The sequence below is a fragment of the Ceratotherium simum genome, chromosome 1 (assembly GCF_057802395.1).
Source record: "Ceratotherium simum simum isolate JZ-2026a chromosome 1, ASM5780239v1, whole genome shotgun sequence".
In the NCBI taxonomy this organism is placed as follows: Eukaryota; Metazoa; Chordata; class Mammalia; order Perissodactyla; family Rhinocerotidae; genus Ceratotherium; species Ceratotherium simum.
Window position 1 is genome coordinate 33,407,264 of NC_141900.1, and position 12,965 is coordinate 33,420,228.

The window sequence follows — 12,965 nt, forward strand, 5'->3', positions numbered from 1 at the left end:
CTCCTGTCCCACCCTCTTAAGAGTTGTTTTTAATACATAATTGTAGATTTACAAGTGCTTTTTGAAATATTTAAAACTTCTTACAGAGACAATTTTTGATGCTTGGCTTGTTACCAGAATTAATTTGTATTTAGGGTGTCAGTATATAATATATACTCTAATATACTATAGTGTAGGATTAAAAATTTCCATTATTTTAGGATCTTTTTTTTATCAGTTAAACCCTAAGATTAGAGTCTCAATTGAACATTTTATTCTTGGATGAATTCTTTCTTAAAAATTATTTGCAATAAATTGCCATCTCTCAAAATGACACAATGTACCAATTTAGCCATCATTATTAAATGCTGGAAATAATAATACATTTTTCCAAGACTGGAACATTTCCTTACTTTCAGTGTTAATAAGTAATTTTTTATTATTCCTTAGATATCCAGCTTGTTATTCCTTTAATATAAAATATTCTCTTTTGAAAAGTAAGCAGCTCCCCGACTGATTTCTGTTTAAATTCCTCCTCGCTGTTTTGGTCTGTTTTCTCTATGTGGTAAAGTGTTGACAGAAAGCAACTGTACAGAGAGATAAAAATATGCATCAATTAGAACAGCAAATCACAGTGTAGTTTTCAAGAGAAGTATTTTAGCTAAGACACAAGAAACACAGCTGTAATAAGTGTCTGAATAAGAATTTTTTTTCCAAGTTGTTACTAAAATAATCTTATTGTTTTTCATTGTGTGATTGTCACAGAGGATAAAAGCTGGAACAGGCATGCATATTTAGGATTGTGCAGCATTCTGAAAAAAGTAAGTGAGAAATGAAGACTAAAGGTTTTCCTAATATCTTCATTCTGTTGCTGTTATTTTGTTTTTATATCCACAAAGGAAATATTCTGGTTTAGCATGATTTATTATAATAAAATTTTTAAAATCTTGGCTTTTAGGGAACAGCTTTATGATTCAACATTCTTCTTACATAACAAGGATTCCTTAACAAAAATAACTTTACAAGTGAAGTTTTGAGGTACAGATGTGTATCCTGAATATGATTATTTGAATATTATTTAGACTAAAGCTTAGGAAAATTCATATGTCTTTCAGTAAGAATAAATACAATTTTAATTAACTGTGATATGTTTGGAAATTAAGAAGTGGAACGACTGAGAAAAGAGAACTAGGTTTTGTTTTTAACCTGGTCTTGAGGAAGTTGTTCTTTTTTTTTTTTTTTTTTTAAATTTTATTTATTTATTTTTCCCCCCAAAGCCCCAGTAGATAGTTGTATGTCATAGCTGCACATCCTTCTAGTTGCTGTATGTGGGACGCGGCCTCTGCATGGCCGGAGAAGCGGTGCGTCGGTGCGTGCGCGGGATCTGAACCCGGGCCGCGAGCAGCGGAGCGCACGCACTTAACCGCTAAGCCACGGGGCCGCCCAGGAAGTTGTTCTTCATCTCTTTTGTTTGTTGTTTATTATTTGTTTTTGTTTTATAAACAAAATTCCAGGTCAGGCACTAAGATTCTCTTATCTTAAAATTTCTTCTATCTGTTTTTGGGTTCAGAAGAATGAAGATTGGTTAGATTTTATGTGATATCATTTGAAGAAGGCACTTTATACCCTGGTACCTGCTTATCTTCCAGCCAAAAGGTATAGAAACATATGCAGAAAAATAACGTAAGCTTTTGGCCAAGACAGCATGAAAGACAGTGGAAACTCAAAGGATAAGATATTTAGGAATAAATACTTCCCCCTTGTTTAGAGATCTGGTATGTCATGGTCTCTTTAGAGATGGGACTGAGGCTCTCTGATTTCCTGATTTTATAGATTTGTGTTTATACCTGGGGAATCTGCTGCTCACTCCAAGGCCCGAGGACATAGCATTTTGAGCTTTAATGCTAGAATTGATCTACGGTACACTATGTGCTGCCACATAATAACTCTGTAGTATTTTCAAGGCTAAGCTTATAGTATAGAAGACAGTGATCATTTCCCCATTGTTCCCAATGCAGCCTAACAATGTCTGTAATGCTCTTAATTACCAACAGGTGAGTCTTATAGCATCTAGCACTTGCGTGAACAACTAGCAAGTTGAGAGAAGCAGGAGCAAGCATTTGGAAGTTTCTATAACATGTTTGTAGAAAAGTAAAAATTATGACAGAGCAGGGACTCAGAAACCCAAGTTTGAGTTGTAGTTCTGTCACTTACTAGTTAGGTAACCTTGGCCATGCTGAATAATCTCACTGGAGGTCAGTTTCCTTGACTTTAAAATGGTGAGTGTTCATGCTCTCCTTGACCTGGCAGAGTTGTTGTGAAAAGCTGATGTTAAGAACTTTGCCACTTAGTCAAATATAATGAGTATCAGTTGGGAATCTTTCATTTGCAAATGACAAAAAATTAACTCAGATCTGCAAAGGAAAAAGGGATTTATTGACTCACTTGAGTGAATCCAAGGGCAGGCGTGGTTTTCAGTCTCAGGAAGCTGTTGCTCTCCACTCTTAGCTTTGTTTCTCTACATCTTTAGTCTCTAACTCAGTATATACCTCTGGCCACCATACCTGATGTGCCTCAAGTTCAGTCCAGTAGGGAACACTGCCTGCCCCTGTCCCAGTGAGTCTCACTGTCTTCCACCAGCTTGGATTGAGTCACAGGCCCATCCCTGAACCAGGTACCGTAGCCAGGAAATATGATGTGGCCAGTGATTGAGGCCAGTCTGGACCTATGCCTGGAGCCAAGTGTGGAACTGTTCCCTCTCAAACTACGTGAGCTGAATGGAGGGGAGGTGTGATCCCCCAAACGACTTACAGGGCACACCTGTACCAATGTCAAGGAATTCTGTGCCACAAGAACAACTTTCCACTGAACAGGATACTGTTATTTTCTTCTCTGTGAAGAGACTGTTTAATGGCTTAAAAGAAAAATTGAGGTGGTTGATGGGTATTCATAAAAGCCAAGAAAAGACCAAATTTCAAAAGGAAATTTTATTTAATAAACCAGAGAGGAAAAAGACCAGAAATGTATTGAGGACAGATAAATACACTGATCTGGGTGAGGCAGATCCCTCTCCTTTATGCAACTTGGAAGAGAATCATCATGCATAGTGATACTAACCTCCACCCTATTAGATGACCATTTTATGAGACTGTTTTCACTTCCTTCTTGATCCTAACCCAAGAAACAATTCATTTTTAAGAAGGTTGAGTTCAGTCCAAAGGAATAGGATTAGGAAAACCTCATCTTTGGATGAAATGAGAGGAGGATGTAATTTGGGAAGTGCTGGAACCTTTAGTTAGAACTAGCAATTCTCTGTCAGAAATGTATACATTATTACCAAAAAAGTAGCTACACAAATTGTGAAATTGATTCTAGTTTTCATTGACTAAGTGGGGTCAGAATGAAAAGAGTTATAGTATGGAAAATTATGAAAACTAATAAAATTTTACTTGGGAAAGGCAGACAGCTACAGGAGGCATGCTGTTGCTGCCCCTGTGGAGAACAGGGAGTCTTAGGAGATCTGGAATAAACAAATTTAAAGGGGACTTAGAAAGGCATAAAGTTCAACAGCTATAATTCAGGAAAGAAATTGACAATTTAAAATGGCCTTCTTTGTTCCAGAAACTTTATATTCATTATCCCATTTAAACCTCATGATAATTCTCTTTTACAGATAGGGAAACTCAAGCTTAGAGAAGTTAAATAACTTGTCCAGTTATTACAACTGCAAGTTATTACAGTTACTTCCAACCACTCAATATTAGAGATGGGGTTTTACCTGGGAATCAGGTAGACCAGTGGTGATCCTGCCATAACTCAAGTGTTACGTGCAGCTGCTTAGGAATTAGAACGAACTTGATTCATTTGGGTTGTTCCCTCAGATTAGATATATCCTGAGAATCACTTTTTGAATCTTTGCAAAAGACAGAGTTGCATGCCAGAATTAAATAAGATATTGTAAAATATTTGGCTATTTCACTTTTGGGAAGCTAATGGAAGACAGATTATAGTCTCCAAAAGTCGAGAAATCTTGCTCTTTCAGAAAAGGAAACTCTGAGTCAAAAGACAAGTATTTTCAGAAACTTTGAAAAGAATCTTATCACTGTTTAAAGGCAACTGGTGTTTCTGGAGGTGATTTTCAGTGTTCCTAAGGAAAAGTTTCTATGGTCAGAGAAATTTGGGAAATGCTCTGCATTATGTCTGCCTCTTGGATTTGTATGTGGATGAGTGTGTGGTGCCTGGGTGCCCTTGCTCCCCCCTGGGTCTCAAGTGAGCACTCAGGAATGTATGGGCTTGTTATTGGTTGCTTACACCTGGTGGCCAGGCAGACACAGGGCCTGAGATAGAACAGTTAGGAGGGTCCAGAAAGAAATGTATAAAAAAAAGACTGGAAAACCTAAATGAATATTTAACCATTTAAGCAGAAACTTAAGCAGCTGGGGCTTTTTGGGGGGGTTTGAAGGCCTGGGAAGCTGTCTTCTCTTCCTGGGAGTTCTACTGTGCTGCCTGCACTGAGAGGTCTCTTTGTACAGTGGAGACCTGGAATCATTTTCCTGTAGTTTAGTATCTTAGTCTGTCAGCTCGGTGAAAAATACTCACATGTTAAAGGCTCTGAGAAGCCCTGAGGTAAAGAAACTTAGCATTTCTCAAAGTTCTTCACCATGTATTACTTCTTTTTTTTTTTTTTTTTTTTTGGTGGAAATACCTTATTATCATCTTCTGGACCACACTTAGGGGAATAAAGGCCCAAGATATGACCAGGGTCAAATTGTGAACTTTGAGGACTTAGACACTGAAGGGAGGATAGTGGCCTTGTCAAATGTAATTCAAAATAAAAGAACACTAAGCTATAAAATGAGGTAAGGAAGTCCCACAAGGTTCTAATTTTCTAAATGATGAAAGCAGTTATCACTTACTGTGTGCCAGGTACTGTTCTCAGCCACCTCACGTATAGAAATATGTTCCAAACCCACAAAAACAAACTGAGGCACAGAGAGATTAAGTGAATTGCGTAAGGCCACCCATGGAGTTTCTGGAAGAGCTGAGATTCGAAATGAAGTAGTTTGGTGCCAGAGTTTATGCTCTTAAACTATACATATTCTGCCTCTCAGATTAACAACTTCGATGCTTTTAAAAAATATGTTGAATTTTTAGTCAAAAAATTTTTTTTCTTTTTTTTTGTGAGGAGGTCTTGCTTTTCCAGAGCTCTAAACATCAGCATATTTTGACTTTTGGATAATCCAGCACTAAATATGGGAATTTTATGTATATTACTATAAAACAGTAATTGTACCCTCTGTTCATGCATTCACTTCCCATTAAATTTGTATAGTATAAGGGTAGGAGATTGCCTGAGCTGGTTGCCAGGTTGGTGTTGCATCTTGTTCTGAACTAAGGGAAAGGAATCAGCATGTTCTGGGGAAATGTCAGAGCAGAAGAGAAGGCCACTCTGGTGGGAAGGCCAAATCTACATTTAGGTGGGTCATTCCTATCTTCAATTAAAAGTCGTTAACCAAGAGTGTTAATCAAGGCTTTGGGGATTGTGAATGGTGGGCTCAGATTGAATGATAATTTGATGTTAGCCAAGAAGTTGACGACTGTCTGGCTAGGAAGCAGGGTTTGGAGGAAAGACATACAGGAAGAGGGCAGCCTCTTAACTTACTGGAGTACAAGGCTGCCACCTTCTGGGTATCAGGACCTGGGGAGGCAGGGGAGCATTCTGGGCATCGTGAGGGTGGGAGAAGTTGTCTAGATAAGCAGAAGTTTCCTATTGAGGAGGCAGATTTTGGAGGCTTCAGGCCCAATGCTGTCACCATCACCATGGGATCTACTGCCTTTGAATAATTCAAGCTTTAAGGCACTAGAAAAGTACTCCTTCCAGATCTAACTTGTTCTTGGAGGTTTGTATCAGTGTATTGATTAACAGGCTCAGATCTTGGTTCTAGGACTGGATGGATGTGAGCTCATAGGAACCAGTGAGCGCCTATTCTACACGGATGCTGAGGTGGGTGGGTGAAGGGATCAGGCTGAGAGGGATGCTAAATCTGCCACATAAGCCATAGTTGACTAATGTGGGCTTAACTCGAATTTTATTAATATGATACAGTGCTGGGTCTATGGTTGGATCGAGGTTCAATAAGACCTGAAAGTTATATAATTTTGAGGGCCCTTTTTAAGAAAAAAATGCAAAATTATAAAGTTAGGTATGGGTATGAATATTTATATAGCATGAAGAGAAATGATACATTTTAAAAAGCTAACAAATGTAAGAAACATCACAAAATCGAGAAAAATAACATTAAAAAATTAATTGCCTGACATCACTTTTTTTTTTTTTTTTTTTGCTGAGGAGGATTTGCCTTGAGCTAACATCTGTTGCCAGTCTTCCTCTGTTTTATATGTGAGCTGTGGCCATAGCATGGCCACTGATAGACGAGTGGTGTAGGTCCATGCCTGGGAACTGAACCCGGGCTGCCAAAGTGGAGCATACTGAACTTAGCCACTAGGCCACCGGGGCTGGCCCCTGATGTGTCACTTTAATACTTTATTTTAATCTACATGTTGTGGCTGCATACTTTCCTAATTATATCTCTTGGTATGATAATCATTTTGAAATATCGTTTTCTATAGAGAGAATATGGAGATAATTCTATGATACCAGTAGCATGGTTGATTGAAATTTATTTTCAATTATTGATAGTTTAGAAAAATTTCTTTCACCTTTTCATCTTGTTATTAATAGTGTGTTATAAATTTGGGGGATTTTTGGTCAAATTTGGGAAAACCTCTATCATAATGAGCTGTAAGACTTTATGGCATTTCAAGTTTTTGGGGGACAGTGACTAATCTTAAATACTCAATTAATGACCCCTATTAAATAGTTTGTCATCAGTATCCTCATTTAGTGACACACTGTGAGTTTTCATTATCTTCATTGATGTCAGTATTTCATGTCGAATCAGTAAGAATTTAAATCTTTTTCTAGTATGATCATATGATTAACTCCTCTTCATAATTAGATTTTTAAACAACCCAAGGGCCTATTCATTATTTTTATTTCTTTTTGATGGATTGCTGCTTTGGGTACAATCTAAAAAAATTTATAACATTTGCTTCTCAATGTCAAAATAATTTCAATTGGTTACATGACTGTTCTTTGTCACTTTTGTTCCAGATTCCGTTAAATTTTTATCTAAATTTTCTTTTAGTTGTTTAATAACTTTAAAAATGACAAAAGAAGGTGCTCTTTGTATATATCCAAATCAGGCATCATAATTTCTCACTAGTTTTATTGAAATGTCTTTCCAAATTGCAGTTAAAATGGTGTATTCAAACTTTATAAAATATGCCATTCTCATTAAAAAAGAAAAAAAGTGTAGTGCATTTATATTGAATATATTTCTGACAGGAGAGCACTTTAAATTTTGACTAGGCATCAGTGAGAATCCTCTGCTTATAATTTTAGACATCTAGTGACTGGAAACATTTCCCACCGATTAGCTTTTACTTTAAACCTTTCATCTCCACTCCCCGTATCCTTCAGTGTCAGGCATCATAGGGCACATCCCTGTGGTGATAGGACCTTGGCCCTGCACCTTCTTGTAGTGTTGATGGTTGAGTTGGCACAGGGCTGTAGGAGTGTACCTGGACACCATTGCTACACCACTAAGACTAGCAATAACTTAACTACACACAAAAATGATGTTAACTGCACAAGTATTTCCCCAACTCGACTTTCCCTTTGTCTGGATGCCAAAAATGCCCACAGCTGTTCCAATCCATTGTGGTTAAATATTTTTTGCAAATATAAACACCATAAGACCATGTGAACATATTGCTAAGGTCTCTTGTAGGACTTGGAAGGGAACTGTGCTTGGAAGGGGTTCTTAGGTTCAGGGTAAAGGGTCAAGTCTCCGGCTGTACTTCACTTGGAACGAATCACTTAGGGAACTATGAAAGGACAGGCCATGGGACGCGCTGGCTAGAGGGTGCCAGAAGCTGACCTAATTTCAAATGTGTCTCGTGAAATTACAGAGATCTATGATCTGAATTGTACATTTATGAATTTGGCTCAAGACTCTTTTGGTTGCAAGTGACAGATATCCAATTTTAACTAGTCATGGCTTTGGTAGAAAGAATTTATTAACTCAAGTAACAAACCACTAAGAGGTAAGCAGGTTGGAGCTAACCTGAGGGTCACTTGGATCTACGGATTTGAACAGCTTCGTATCTTTTCATCTGTTTCTTTCTTTTTCCATCTATATTTCTTTGATAGTTTTATTCTCTACTCCTGAAAATGACCTTTTTCTAAAAAATTATTGCAGGCAGTGTGGAGTTCTATGGCTCAAAAGGCGAAAGAACTTCTTTTCCAGCTCCTGTTTGGAAACATCCTTGGGAATGACTCTGGCCCGTCTTGAGTGATGTGCCTACTTGTTGAACCAATGACTTTTTTGTGCCTCCCCATGGGGCCATCAAGGGTTGGGGCATTGTGATTGGCATGTGATGGTTGGGAGCGAGGAGCAGGTCCCCCAGAGAAGCAGGGTATCATTCTGGTCAGATAAAACCGTAGCTGTGTAGTACAGTAGCTGAGGCTAAGGCTTGGTGTGGAGGTGGACATGGAAGTCATACAACTGATGACATTCACTGCATGGAGTGTGCCAGTCCTCATGTAGGACTTACCCCACTTTGAAGATAAATTTAGACATACCCCACCTCATGTAACTTACCCCACTTTGAAGATAAATTTAGACATAAAATTCATTAAGTCTCAGAAAGTGTCTTCTCTGTGAATGTTGTGTGTGTGTCTTTTAAAGTATATCATAGTGTATTAAGAGTTACTTCACAAAACCCTTCATTAACACATGGGTAAAATGGGACTAAATTAGTTGTGAAAACCATTCAGGGCTCTAACTCATGTAATTTGGAATATAGCAGCTCAGTTGGCAGTTGGGGAACAGAGGGATCCGAGGGCCAGGAAACTTTCGGAAGCCAACAGTGTTAATGTTTGTACTAATAAGGTAAAAAGGGAATATTTAAATTATACTATTATTGATTTAAACTAATTAAACAAGACAACTGATACTGAACATTGAAATTAAAGACTCAGCATTTTTCTTTTTCTTAAGTCAGCCTGGTGGAGAACATTAATAGTTGGGTAATATTTGTCTTTGAAGGGAAGATGGATGGGGAACCCTGAAAATAACCTTCCTTCTATATCAAATATGACTTAACAAAAGTTAGACTGCATTATAATTTGTTTACATTAATAGAGTTGGTAATTATTTATTAATTGCGGTTCTCTAGTAATAACATGGCCATACATGGATTTAAAAAAATACAAATTTTATGGAAATATAACATGTAAAAAACTTCATTCTTCATTTATTAGTTATGTACTCTTGTTCTAGAAGAAATATATTGTTTATTGGAGGATACCTCTGTGAGAAACATTCTCAGTGGTAGATTGTTATAATGACATTGTCTTCTTCTAATAAAAAGAAATAATATCATACCTTTGAATGAAGTGACATAATTTAGATTTTGATGGGTATGTGTTGTCAACATAGAATGTAGAATTTAGAAATTTGATTTGAAAGAGTATATTTAACCCTGTATATAAACAATTTGTACACTTACACCAAGAAGTATAACTTCTCTTATCGGGGAAGAAGATTTTTTTGGAGTTACTATATTTTATTTAGAGAAAGGGGTTTGTGAAATAGCAATTTTAGCAGAATACACCTTGGAGAGGTCAGGAAAGAAGTTGAGCATCAATACTAGAAAGACAATAAAATTAATAATAGGCAAGATTTGTTGAACTTTTGCTATGTGTGAGGCCCTGTTCTGGTAGTTTAACGTGTACATAACCCATTTAATCAATTTAATGCAATAGGTACAATTATTATCTCCATTTTAGAGAAGAGAAAATTGAGGCTCAGAGAGGTTAAAAAATTTGCCTGTCACACCCAGCTAGTGAGTGGTAGAGCTGTTTTTGAACTCAGCTTGGCTCCAGAGCTCTTAACTACGTGTTAGAAACATCTAAAATGAAAAGATACTTGTTTCTAGATAAAAGAATATGTGTGAATTTTGGCTTTATAGTAATATGAATATTACTATAAATAATATGGTATATATTATGTAATAATATATATTATAAAATCTCATTAATAAATATTTTAAGATATTATTTAATTACTTACTATTGTTGAGTATTTGAGTTGTTTTCTTTTTTTTCGCTGTGAAAACAACTCTAATATCCTCCTACATAAATCTTTGTGCCCTAAAAGTTTCCTCAGGCTGCATTCTTAAATGTAGGTTTCCTGGTTAAAGAGTGGGAATGTTTTAAAGGCTCTTGATAGTTGCTGTGTGGTTCTTCAGAAAAGTACAATGAGAAAAGCCCTACCACGGTTCACATGTGGGGAAAGGGGGATGAGGCCATGCGAAACTGACTGAGGCCCTGCTTCACCTCTGATCATGTGTCCTGCTCACTGGATGAGTGAGAATATTCCGTAAGTGTCCTTTTTGTGCAGATATTTTTTGGAGTAGAGCAGTTAATTTGATTTTTCATCAATAATTAAAAGACAAAGACAAAAACAAAACCAAACCCTCCTAAAGAAGAGTTGAAACGATAGTTCTTTGGCTAAAAGAAAGTAAATTTGAGAAAATTTGAAAAATATCAAGTATATATTATTTCAGCAGATTATAAACATATACTTTTTAGCTCAGAAGAATCCTTTTGTCACTCCTGGCATTTAGACTAAAAAGCATGGTTTGTGGGAGAATGATAATAATTAAAATTTTCTTAATTCTAGCCTGACATACTTTGTTTTTCTAGGCACTGAGGCTTAGATTTTCCTCTTACTCATCATTAAAGATTGTTTCATGATATATTAAAATGGATTTCTGGGGGGTAAAAGTCATTGTTTTTTAATGGCTCAGTTGCTTCTTGTTTATTTTTCAGCCATCAGAAAAGGACTGTTAACCAAACAAATGGTGGATAGGTTTCCTCCATCCCTTTACTTTTAAAATATCTGTGTCTTTATATTTAAATTGGGTTTCTTGTAGATAACAACTTTTTTTTTTCTTTTTGTGAGGAAGATTAGCCCTGAGCTAACATCCATTACCAACCCTCCTCTTTTTGCTGAGGAAGATTGGCCCTGGGTTAACATCTGTGCCCATCTTCCTCTACTTTATACGTGGGACGCCTGCCACAGCATGGCTTGATAAGTGGTGCGTATGTCTGCGCCTGGGATCCGAACCTGCGAACCTCGGGCTGCCGAAGTGGAGTGCGCAGACTTAACCACTACACCACTGGGCTGGCCTTGATAACAACTTTTTTTATTCATGCAGATGATTCCTATCTTTTAATTGGTATATTTAGACCATTCACATTAAAAATGATCATTGAGGGGCTGGCCTAGTGGCATAGTGGTTGAGTTTGTACACTCTGCTTCGGCGGCCTGGGGTTCGCGGGTTTGGATCCTGTGCGCAGACCTGCACGCTGCTCATCAAGCCATGCTGTGGTGGTGTCCCACATACAAAATAGAGGAAGATTGGCATGGATGTTGGCTCGGGGACAATCTTCCTCAAGCACAAAGAGGAAAGTTGGCAACAGTTGTTAGCTCAGGGCCAATCTTCCTCACCAAAAAAAAAAAAATTATTGATATAATTGGATTAATATCTATCTTGTTTGGAACTTTCTATTTGTTGTACTTGTTATCTGTTTCTTTTTCTCCTTCCCTTCTTCTGATGAAAATTCTACTGTAATTATTATCCTTGTTCTTATATAGGTAAGGTGGGTTTTTTCCCCCAGTTTCTTTCAAGTCTTCTCTGGTTTTAATTGAGCATTTTGTATGATTCCATTTTCTCTCCTCTCTTAGCATGTCAGTTATACTTCTTTTAAAAAGTTTTTTAGTATTTCCCTAGAGTTTGCAATATACATTTACAACCAATCTAAGTCCACTTTCAAATAACACTATACCTCTTCACAAGTAGTGTCGATATCTTATAACAGAGTATTCCTGATTCCTCTCTCTCATCCCTTAAAACATTGTTATCATTCCTTTCATGTATCCACATGGTATACATTGTTATCTTTATTACTTTGAACAAACAGTTGTCTGTTAGATCAATTAAGAATAAGAAAAATGAAAGATTTTATTTTACCTTCATTTATTCCTTCTCTGACACTCTTTCTTTCTTTATGTAGAGCTGAGTTTCTGACCTATATCATTTTCCTTCTCCTTGAAGAATCTCTTTTAACATTACTTGCAGGACAGGTCTGCTGGTGATGAATTCCTTCAATTTTTGTTTGTCTGAGAAACTCTTTATATTTCTACTTTACTTTTGAAGAGTAATTTAGCTAGACATAGAATTCTAGGTTGGTGGGTTTTTTCTTTCAACCTTAAATACTTCATTCCACTTCTTTTTGCTTGCATGACTTCTGATGAAAATTCTACTGTAATTATTATTCTTGTTCTTATATAGGTAAGGTGGGTTTTTTCCCCCAGTTTCTTTCAAGATTTTCGCTTTGTCTTTGGTTTGCTGCAGTTTGAATATGATAAGCCTAGGTGTAGATATTTTGGTATTTATCCTGCTTGGTATTATTCTCTGAACTTCCTGGAGCTGTGGTTAGGTGTCTGTCATTTTTTTTCTTTCTTTCTTTTTTTTTTTTTTTTTGTGAAGAAGATCAGCCCTGAGCTAACATCCATGCTAATCCTCCTCTTTTTGCTGAGGAAGACTGGCTCTGAGCTAACATCTATTGCCAGTCCTCCTCCTTTTTTTTTTCCCCCCAAAGCCCCAGTAGATAGTTGTATGTCATAGTTGCACATCCTTCTAGTTCCTGTATGTGGGACGTGGCCTCAGCATGGCCAGAGAAGTGGTGCGTCGGTGCGAGCCCAGGATCCGAACCCGGGCCACCAGTAACAGAGCGCGCGCACTTAACCACTAAGCCACGGGGCCGGCCCTGGTGTGTGTCGTTTTAATTT

General features: G+C 37.2%; 1 protein-coding gene across 18 annotated transcripts in view; it reads left to right on the forward strand.

Moving 5' to 3' along the window:
* Nucleotides 1-12,965, forward strand: part of ADAM22 (ADAM metallopeptidase domain 22) — a 215,335-nt gene that overhangs the window by 56,735 nt on the left and 145,635 nt on the right. The gene's annotated exons all lie outside the window — the stretch shown is intronic.